Raw genomic sequence first — 11,859 nt, 5'->3', positions numbered from 1 at the left:
CATGAGCCACCATATCTGTCCCAAATTTTTGTTCTTTTTAACATTCTTAATGTTCAGTATTTAACCATGTATATCACAGTACCCTCTGAAAATACAGTTTGAGAAGTAAAATGTGTTATATATCATAATACCTTGTGGACATAGGTGAAATGACCATTGTCTTGTGTCATGGTAAGACAGGATAAAGAGTCAATATTCTCTGTGTACATAATTGATTCTGAACTTTTTCTACTTAGGCACAACTTAAAAATATATGCATATGGTAGGATGGCAGTAGTAAGTTTTCAGCTTGAGGAATCTGGCTGTCCAAATCCATACCCCATTCCAACCCCAGCTTTCCCAGAAAACTGAGTGATAAATATTGTCAGACCTTAGCTTGTGACACCAGAAGTTGTATAGTAGACCAAATCCACCATGAAGGCTGCTTCTGAAAAGCTGTGCAGCTGGGATCCCCAGTGTAATCCATTTCAGCAGCACAGCTGGGAATCTCTGCTGCAAATAAAGGAAAGAGTGATAAGCACACACCTAGTTCTTTCAGACAAAGACCTGTATGTCAAAGCAGAAGATGAAAAATAAATTTGAGAAGAAGCAGGGGAAAATCAGAACTAGACCTAAAAAGCAAGCATGATAGAAGTGATAACCAATGACACTAGTTTTAGTAAGTCAAAATTATTGTATCTGTAGTGAACAGTACTGTGACCTACCCTTTAAAGAAAAGTTGTGGTGAAGAACAAAGAGTGATATGTAGTGCTGCAACACTATGAATGTTTTTTTTGACAATAAAAATAGATTTTATGGTTTTAAGTCCACAGTCAACATTGACTAATTCACATACATATGTGAGTGTATAATGTGCATACATACAAACACACATACATACATATATCGGGTACTGTGTTTCATCAGTGCTGAGTGTCCAAGACAGACAAGAAAACTAATCTGATAGATAAGAAGCACCTCCTGGAAGGAGTGATGTCTGTGCTATAGGAGCCTTAAGCAGGCAAAGAGGGAGAGAGCTTTTTAACTCCAGAAAAAAAATGGGGTGAAAGCTACCAGATAAGAAAAGGCACGGCTGAAAGTGGAGTTGCCTGAATGTTGCTTCAAATGGACAGTGATGAAACAGAAACACATGAAGTTGAAAGACAGAAATATATCAGGTCTTGAAAGGATTTGTTTAGTTATGCTGAGGATATGGGCTCAGAATATAGAAAGTATTAAATGCCAACAAAAGAATTTAAATCAGACTTTGGATGGAGCATGAAATCAATGTAACGAAAATGTGCATTTAAAGGCCGGGTGTCATGACTGAAGCCTGTAATCTCAGCACTTTTGGATGCTGAGGTAGGTGGATCACCTGAGGTAAGCAGTTCAAGACCAGCCAGGCTAACATGGTGAAACCCCATCTCTACTAAAAATACAAATATTTGCACGGTTGGTTGCACATCTAATCCCACCCACTCAGAAGGTAAGGAACAGAATTGCTTGAACTCAGAGGTTGAGGATGCAGTTAGTTGAGATTATGCCATTGCACTCCAGCCTGGGCAACACAGCAAGACTCTGTCTCAATAAAAAAGAAGGAAAATGTGCATTAGAAAATGTGAAAGGTGGACTGTTACAGGAGGTAATTAAAGGCACAAGCCTGTTGGAATGCTTTGTTGGAATGTCAAAAATGTCTACTCATAATGCCAGCTGTAAAATTCTACCATATGCCTACAGTGATGCAATCAATGAGCAAGATATCATGTGAAGTTTATTATCCAAGTGATGACACAAATAATTGTGATCATGGTTACTGAGCTCTCTAGGTATGAATGTAATGAAGAAAATCTTTGCCAACTAAAATCCCAATTTAAAATAACTGAGAAAAAGTAATTGAGAAAATAGTGAAGTATATAGTGTGTGTTAACCTTTCTCTAGATTTTCTGTGTGTGCACATCTATTCTTTTTGTGCCATCCTAATTTAGGCCCTCATTTGATTTATGCCAGATTACTTGGAAGTCAGTTATTACTCTTTTCTAACTCCAATTCCTTCTTTTTCCCTTGCCTGCTGCAATGGTTTTGAATATATAAACATATGTGTGTTAATTAGCTAATGTTGACTGTGGACTTAGAAACCATAAAATCATGAGGGTGCACCCTCATGGCTAGATTGATAGCATTATCTGAAGAATAGGTTAGTTATTGTGTGAGTGGGCTTTGGAACAAAGGATGAGTTTGGCCCTGATTTTCTTTTTATCACATGTCTTTTACTATAAGATACCCTCCTGCCATGTTGCAACATAGAAAGAAGATCTCATCAGATGCAACCCTTTGGACTTCCCAGTCTTCAGAATAATGAGCAAAATAAGTTGTTTTACAAATTACCCAGTCAGTGGTATTGTGTTGTTGCATCAGCAAATGGACTAAAACACTCTATTATTTCTTCCTCTTTAGATAACTAAATAAACTAACTTACAAAGGGTCATATCAAAAAGCCCAGATGTTTTTTAAAAATGCAGTACAATAGCCTGCCACTGAAACAAAGCCCCATTTTACTCTTAACCATATTTTTAGAAATAAAGGGAAAACAACCATAAAGGTCAACATGTAATTTTATTGTTCAGTAAGAGAATTGCAGGAATTTTTAATGTTTTTGTCAATGTAAAAATTTCAGTCTCTGTTGTCATGCATAATCTGGTACTCTTTTGGTAGAAGATCAGTTGTAACTAGGGTGATATTTGTCCAGTAAAGATGGTTGAAGAGTTGGCCTGTAACGAAAGGCAACTGATGTATCAGCTATCATAGTCATTCACAACCATGGGTTGCCTGCTGGTAGCAGGTTAGAATAAGGAGCCTCATTGGCTGATAATTCAGGATATCTGTATGGAAAAGTAGGTGGTTTCACTATCAGCCCCAAAGAAGTGAGATATGATGTAGTATTGAGAAACTGTGGTTGTAACAAAATTCACAATGTGGCCATTGCTTACATGTCAGTGCTATGAGAGTGTATATGAATATTCTTCAACAGATTTAAAATAACATGATCTGTTCTAATTTGTCCTGATGTCCAACTCAGTTTGAAATGGAAAAGGAGGGAATCCACTTCTAATTGGGTCAGGTGAACCAGCAATTCTCTGATTGACAGAATATTTCCCTGTTAGAGTCATATTTAAATTCGTAGATGTTGAAAATGAAATTTCTCCACTAGTTTCAGCAGCTAAAATAGAATTATGTTTGTCTCTGTTAGCCCCTGCTCTAAAGTGCTTCTTGAAATATTCAGTGAAGTAGACAAGAGAAGCATTTTTAATCCTAATTCTTCTTGTCTTTCTTATTAAAAGTTGGAGACAGCCACATTTGAAATTTGGGTGATAATACAACTTTAAAACCAAGGAGAAGGTAATTCAGTGCCATTTTAAACCAAGAGACAAGTAACAATAACAAACATAACACATAAAATATCAGTCAATATCATCAAATAATGAATGAGCATTGGTTACTATTTTTAAGAACGTGCTTGCTGGGAAAAAAAACACTGAAGATTTGAAGCCCTCAAGTGAAAACATGTTATACATTATAGTAACATTTCACTAAGTGACTTTGGTATCTTTGTTTGGAGTTCACTGGTAAGATTCAAAGTTGTTAGCAAAATTTCTTAAAACACTGAAAGTTTAGTGCTCACCCTATAGTCAATAATTTCAAAAAAATTAAATAATTTTTACCTTAATATATTATGTAATTTTTAAAAGTTGATCTTACTGCATGTATTAACATAGTCACTGATGTACAAAATGAAATTACATATATATTCTACTTAAAGTGGTAACTGAAATATTTTGAATACTTTTGCTTAAAAGAGAAATTTTTTTCTTCTGCCAGAAAATTGACTAGAAAAGCAGATCTTTGAAATTCTGTCAAATTGTACTAAATCCATAAAGGTTGGGCTGTAGAACTAAGCTTTTCATATTGTCAGTTTCAAACATTCTGTAAGGGGCCTTTGTGTACAAAATTTCTTTCTTGAAGAGTTCTTCATTAATCACTATACGAGTTTCATTCTTATCCTATGAATAGATTTGAATTAGTCACTTTTGACTATTTTCCAAAGTTTACTGGGAAAAGTCAGAGAAAGAAAATCATTATCTTTATCTGACTCAGAGTCACAAACTGTAACATGGCCTTTTTATCAAGGATCCTTGTGGCAAAACCTGAAAATCATTTCTTCAATCTTTGTCCTTAAGTCTGAGTCCCCAGGGATTATGTGTTCACTCAATGGAGACTTAGTGGAGGCTTCTGAACCAGTTGATTCATCTTCGGGCAAAACATCTTGAGTTTCTGAAGAAATATGTGCCATCTCAAATAAGTAATTATTTAGCTACTTTTCCAGCCTGCATATGTTTCAAGACTGCAGCTTCAAATGCTTCTTCAGTAGGTCTACTCAGGTAAAGTAATCTAGACCATCACAATGGTTTCCAACCTGAGTAGCAATGGCATCACAAGAGGACTTTGGTCACGTAGCAATAAACATACAAATTTGGCCAAGAGTGTTTACTTCCCAGTCTCAGAAATGTATCTGGTGAAAGTAAAATATAGAATGATTACTTACACAGTGTATTATGCAAAAATTTCATGCCTACAGAATCTTTTAATTAATAAGGAGGCCGGGCATGGTGGCTCACACCTGTAATCCCAGCACTTTGGGAGGCCCGGGCAGGCAGATCATGAGATCAGGAGTGCGAGACCAGCCTGACCAACATGGTGAAACTCCGTCCCTACTAAAAATACGAAAAAAAAAACCAAAAATAGCTGAGCATGGTGGCAGGCACCTGTAGTTCCAGCTACTCAGGAGGCTGGGACAGGAAAATGGCATGAACCCAGGAGGCGGAGCTTACAGTTATCTGAGATCAAGCCACTGCACGGCCCTCCCCACCCCCCCACTCCCCCCAAAAAAAAAAGAAAGAAAGAAAATATGTTTTAAGCAACTGGCCTGGGAAGCATAAATGATAAGTCTTTGCTTGCAATGTGTCCTTTTCTCAGCACTGTCTTTACATGATCACACGGGAATTACTTCAGAAATGTCATTAACAACATAGTAACACTACAATACCGCAAGCCAAGACTTTGACTAATTTACACCTACAAAAAGACTTTCAACAAGACATGAAATAATTCACAGAGTACATAGACTGGTATTCAGTAGACAACCCTGCTGACTATTAGTTAAAATAAAGAACTTACTTGAGTGATGATACGAGGTGGGCACAGCAGCTGAAGCAGCGTCCACATGAGGCACTTCTCCAGCAGGAGAGAGCTCGTTCATTTCAAGCTGCCTTGGCACATTCCTTGCATCTGCATGAGGCACAGACGATTTTCCTATGACTCCTTCTTTAACAATAACAGCAGGACAGAGGAGGGCCGTGTGGGGGCAAGTGACTAGAACTGCAGCCAAAGTAACTGGGTGTGCCCTTTTCTAACAGGATTCTGTGGAGTTCCCAAGATAACGATGTTCCAATGTATTTGCTTGTCAGAGTGTTATTGTATTTGAAAGAAGTAACTTTGTTTACAAGACTGGATTTCCCAACAGGAACATCAACAAACCAGTTACAGTGAAGAATTCAACTGGCTTGTTGATAATCATTTGAATTGTATTGAAATATCAAAGATTTAACACCAGGACTTTAACAAATATTCACAAAATTTATTAAGCCTTCTCAATTAACTGTTCAAAATATTACACTTCCAGATTTGAAGATGATGCTTATAAAAATAACCAATAGGTTATATACAAATGTAAAGATTGCTGAAGCTAGAACGAACCTTAGAGATGAAAGGCTCTACATGCTTATTTTTACACTTACAAAGAGGCTGCAAAGTGAGACAATCTAAGTCACGGCCATAGCCAGGACACTAGTTTCTGGACTCTTAATACTCTTTTATCTCCACTCTTTTAATAAAAATGAGGTTTTCTAAATCCGAGGCAATGAACAGAATCAGTAAATTTACAGAAAAATAACGTCCTTGTATTCCATATAAAGGAAGAAACAAATTTTGAAAAATTACTTACTTTAATGTCAAAAGTTAAAAATTCCTTATGAGCTTAGCTCAAACTTTGAAATTGTTAGTCATATCCAAATTTTTAAAAGTAAACAGACAGCTCTAGAGAGTTAAGGTTTCACTGCCCTGTGCCCGCCACTCTGGGAGGCCTAGGTGATGCTGGCACAGGTCTGTGACCTGCTGGCATTGAACGGTTTGTATCTAAGACTCCAGGACACCCCTGAAGCCGAGAAATGATTCTGTCTATTGTTCCAGGGGGAACTATCCTTGTGTTTTAAATTAAATTTCTCACATGATTCTATGGTGGTGAGGTCAGGGTCAAGCATGAGGGCTTCCAGATACTTTAGTGAGAGGAACACTTAACATTCAGGGATGTGGCCATAGTATTCTCTCCAGAAAAGTAAAAATGCCTGGATCCTTCCCAGCAGAATTTCTGTAGAGATGTAATGTTGGAGAACTACAGAAGGCTTGTCTCCCTGGGTGTGCCCTCTCTAACCAGACCTGGTCACTGTCTGGAGCAAAGAAAAGAGCCGTACAATGTGAAGATTCATGAGACAGTACCCAAAACCCTCAAGCAGGTGAGAGTGAAAGAAGGAGATGACGCAGGCAAGCGGACCAAAGGTAAACAAGGAAGCCAGACTTTACACGTAGTTTGGGAAGATCTGCTCCGATAAAAAGGTTGCGTTTTTTTTTTTTTTTTTTCAGATTCAGAGAAAGGGACATCTTCTGTCTCATGCTTTTAAAGCCTCCAAGAATTATTTTCTTTAGTAGATCTCCCTTCAGGTTTACAGTGAGAGCCAATGATCACGTTGTCACTTTGTCACAATCTGTACAGAATGTAGAGATTGCTGTACGATCTGACTGCTCTTTCATTGCTTTTGGAGACACAGAAATATTTGTATTTTTGAGGAGCTCTATGTTAAAGTAGCTTTTTCCGACATTCTTTTTGCACCATATCTAAAATGTGATCTCTCCATTGATGAAGAAAATTAAGCAATATGTAAACTATATTCTTTTTGTAATTTGTGTTTTCTGAATGTTCCACAGTAAATATTTACTACTCTTGTGATACTGCAAATTGCCAATCAGATGTATTTCAAAGTGACAAGTTTACCCTGTTCATCACATTATGTACATCACAAAGCTCAAAAGTAGGTATTTAAGTTCATTTTAAATGTTTTTCCCAAAAAATCTGCTTCCGCCACTTTTCCAAGCTCTACCAGATGGACACTTAAGAATTGACCAAGGAAATCTCTTTTCTCATATTTCACTGTCAAATACTCTTAATCAGTGAGTCCTGTCAATTCTGTGTTTCTAAGAAATGATGATGCTGGTCATGATTATGATAATATCAATAGAAACACCTTTCCAAATTTGACTGTGTACTACAAACTCTTCTGCCTGCTGCTGGTGTGTTACTTTCTCTACACTGCTATCTCCTCAGGAAGATTCTAATAATGTAATTATTACACAGATGTGGAAACTGTAGCTTTATGAGGTTTTAATTATGTAATTCAAGGAAATGACAAGATTCTGGCAGTGTGGTAGCTCATGCTTGTAATCCCAACACTGGAAGGCTGAGGCCGGTGGATCACTTGAGCTCATGAGTTTGAGACTGGGAAGACAGTGAAACCCCATCTCCTCAAAAGACACAAAAATTAGCTGCACATGGTGGCATGCGCTTGTGGTCCCAGCTACTTGGGAAGCCAAAGAAGGAGGATCACCTGAGCCCTGGAGGTTGAGGCTTCAGTGAGTCTAGGTCATGCCACTGCACTCCAACCTGGGTGACAAGGCAGATCATGTCTTAAAAAATAAACAAATAAATACCCACCAAAACCACAAACAAACAAAGCAAGCATAGTAAACTAGTTGATATGCTTGTTAGCAATGTAGACATTTATTTTATAGTTAAAATAAAAAATAGAAAGAAGTGACAGTATTCTAATTCAGAAAGTCCAGTTTCAGAGTTTCTACTCCTAACCAGAACAACTTGAGCATCAGTTGATATCTTCCATTTTTACTCTACTTTGTCTGATATTAATATAGCCATTCTTGCTGTCTTATCACTAGGGTTAGTAGTGCGCATCTTTATTCCATCTCTTCCCTAGTTATTGTGTCTTTATGTCAAATGTGTGTTTCCAGCAGGCAACATATAACTGGATTTTACTATTTTTATTTCTCTCATGGGCTCTACCTTATAGTTGTGGTATATAAGCCATTTACAGTTAATGTGCTCATTGATGTAGCTTTCTGTTTGCCCCACGTGTTATTTGTTCCATTTTCTCTTATCTGTCTTTTTTTCTATTATTTAAGTTTGTTTTTTATTATTATTTTTTTATTTCCTGTTATGGCCTTTGTTGGTTTCTTAGCTGTTACTGTTATTTTAGTTCTTGCTTTAAGGTTTGTAGTGTACATCTCAAACTTACCACAACCTACCTTGAAGAGATATTACAATTCTCTATGGAAAATATTAAAACACTAAAATAACATGTACTATTCTCCCCTCATAGCCTCTGCGCTACATGCATTTTTTAAAAATTATATAACCACAGTATTTTATTATGCCAACTGTCAATTGCATTTTTAAAAGATTTGATTAAAGAAAAAAGTCTAAAATTTACACACAAAATTGCCCCTTTCAGTTTTGGACATTTTATAAGACCTGCTATATCTTTGTGTCACCTATCATAGCCATTTGATAAATTAATTTGTAGATACGGTAAGAATGTCAGGTATTTATTATAAAGTTTTTAATAATGATTTTAAAATTTCTTATAATTATTAGGTGGCAAAAAACAATAAAAATAAATGCCCAGAATAAGTATGTTATAAAACTAATCTCTAACTGCGTGTAATAGCTACAGCATAGTTCGTTGGAACTGAAATTCACATAAAATATCATATTGAAGTCCAAAAAAATTAAAAATTCAGTGTAAATTCAATTTATACAAAATTGAAGCACTAGGTTTCCTAGATACCTGCTGCCTACAGAGTTAGAATCTAATTCTCTCTGATTATTCTTGTAACAAAATCTTTTGAAATTCTAAATTCTGAAGCAGAACATACCAGTGAAACTCCCTACCACTGCCTCTTGTATTAGCATCAAGGGAGAGAGAAAAATTAAGGTAAAAAAACAGCCTGCTGTGTTTATTTTTTTACCTTCCAAATCTTGCTGAGTATTACTATTCAACAAATGAAAACAAAAAAAAAATCTGATCAGTTGTACCTGTTTATTGCCAATATACCTGGAAAGCAAATTCACTTTGTCTACAAAACTGCAGCTGTTTCCAGGTACTTAAACACAGTAACCAATAAAAATACTCCTTATAATTAGGCTCCTGGTTTTTGAGATGCTTTTCTTATCTACCATATTACTCTTAAGATAATGTGTTAGAATTATTTAAGTATTCTTTCTTTTTTTTTTTTTTTAAGTATGGCTGTAGTGTCATAAATAGAGTGTTCTAGAAGGAAAGCAAGTAAAGTTGCTTAACAGCTTTGATATATACATTTTTTTCAGTTAAGGTCAATACTATCATAGAAAACTACATTTTATTTTTAAATTGTGGGTTGAAAGTCTAATCTGTGACTCTTAAACTTGAAGATATTGCTTAATATTATTAGTCTTAAACTTGAGCATCAGATGATGTCAGAGTTTAATACTAACATAATTCTAACATCTTTATATAATATTTCCATTTACTTGAAATCTATGTCGGTCATATATCTTATTTGTCTTAGTCCTAATTGTTTTATGGATGACAATAGTTTATGTTTAGTTTTAAAACACAAAAAAGGATATTCTATCACAAAAGAGGGGTATTCATGAAGGAGTTATAACTTACAAGAGACTGTGAAAAAGTCATCCTATTTCTAGCATCTGTTAGGTTTGCTTTCTCATCTATAACTGTGAATGACATTTTAGGGGTAATATCAAATCTTTTTAAAATAATAGATGTATTATTTACCTGTCACCACAATTCTTTCCTGATTACTCTGTCATTTCTTAGATATTATGCAACTATTTTTTTAAGTAAGGATAGTAAGTGATTGAATGAAAGAATGGTCTCAGTATTAGATACCAGAGAGGGCTGTCAACGAGATGGTATGCTAGGAAGTGTCAGGCCTTCGTGCCTTCACAGAGTCAGCGAATTAACAACAGCATTTGAACCACAATACCTTTTTGAGAGCTCCGGAGACCAGCGGAGAATCTATAGCACCCAGGTCCATGTTAAATGTGAAGAATTCAGCAAAAAGAGTATGAACATTCATGTCATTTTGCATGTCAGTCTGTTTCCATCTCTCTATGTTGCATAGTGTGGCAGACACAGGAGGAACACTTCCCTGCCAAGACTCCTCATTCGGTTTAACTCCCTGGGATTCTTCCAATTATACATACTAATAGTCTATTGCTTTTTTATTGCTGAGTAGCAATCCATGGTATAAATGTACCACAGCTTGTTTGAACATTCACAATTGAAGAACACAAGGGATGGGTTTGAGTTGCCATACACCTTCATGTACAGATTTTTGTTTTTTTTTGTTTTTTTTGCATAAGTTTTATTTTCTCTAGGATAACTGCACTCAGTTGCAAGGTTATCTGACAGCTGCATGGCAAACAGTTTTGGACTGACCCTACCATTTTACCTGCCACTGAGCAATGCATGAGTGGCCTGTTATTTCTGCATCTTCACCAGCATCTTCACAGCATTACTTGTTAAAATTGTAGATGTTTTAATAGATGCAGTGATGTAGCTAATAATGTTCAATGGCTTTTTATACATGTATTTCACATGGTTATATCCTTCTTGATGAAATGTCTTTGTGCCCTTTGTTCATTTGCTAATTAATTTTTACCTAGGTATAGTAATCGGGTACACATTTCATAAATGCTTTCTTGTATCTGCACATTGGCTTTTTAGTCTCTTCATGAGTTATTTCACAGAGCAGAAGTTTTAAATTTTGATTTGATCTAATGTATCAGATTTTTTTCATGGCTTGTACTTTTGGTATCAAATCCAATAACTCTTTGCCACCCCTAAGAGGGTTGAATTTTATTTATTATTTTTTAAAGCTTCATAAAAAGTGTTATGATTTCCTATTGCGTTCAAGTTCATGAGCCATTTTGAGTTAATTTCTGTAGGGTAAGGTTTATGTTAAGGCTATTTTTCCTTAACCTCTGGATGTCCACATACCCCAGGACCATTTGTTAAAATGCCATTTTTCCTCCACTGGTTTGTATTTGCCAGCTTTGTGACATATTGCATTATATCCAAATCAGTGTGACTCTATTTCTGGGCTTTCTCTTCGGCTCCATTTTTATATGAATCTATCCCTATGCAAATACCACACTGTCATGATTACTTTAGCTGTGTAATACATCTTTAATATATTGTTGGTAGATTCCTCCCATTATATACTTCTTTTTCAAAATTGTCTTAGCTGTCCAAGGATGTGAGTTTGCTTTGTCTGCAAAAATCTTGCTGAGATTTTGATAGGAATTTCACCAAATACATTGATCAAGCTTGGGAAGATTAACACAAGATATTGAGTCTTCCGATCCATTAACACAATGAATCCTTCTTTATTACTACTTTGATTTCTTTCACCAGTGTTTTATATGTTTCAGCATACAGAGCCCATACCTGTTTTGTTTTAATGTATATCAAAGCATATTATATTCTTTGGAGCAGTTGTGGATGATACTGTTGCTAATTTGGGGTCCTCCTGACCTGTGGCATAGGGAAATAGCAGATTGCTGACTAGTTCAGATTCACTTCAACTGTTCAGAGCCTGGGAGGTTGGGTGGTGTTAGATGCCTAACTCCTCAAGGGA

General features: G+C 36.0%; 1 pseudogene; it reads right to left on the bottom strand.

The window, feature by feature from the left end:
- Positions 1 to 364: 364 nt before the first annotated feature.
- LOC117086697 lies at positions 365 to 4,327 on the bottom strand (annotated as a pseudogene).
- Between the last annotated feature and the right edge of the window lie 7,532 nt (positions 4,328 to 11,859).

Source organism: Trachypithecus francoisi, unplaced genomic scaffold (genome assembly GCF_009764315.1).
Source record: "Trachypithecus francoisi isolate TF-2019V2 unplaced genomic scaffold, Tfra_2.0 Contig00591, whole genome shotgun sequence".
Lineage (NCBI taxonomy): Eukaryota > Metazoa > Chordata > Mammalia > Primates > Cercopithecidae > Trachypithecus > Trachypithecus francoisi.
The sequence above is the reverse complement of the archived record's forward strand: the minus strand, read 5'-3'. Positions and strand labels throughout refer to the sequence as shown.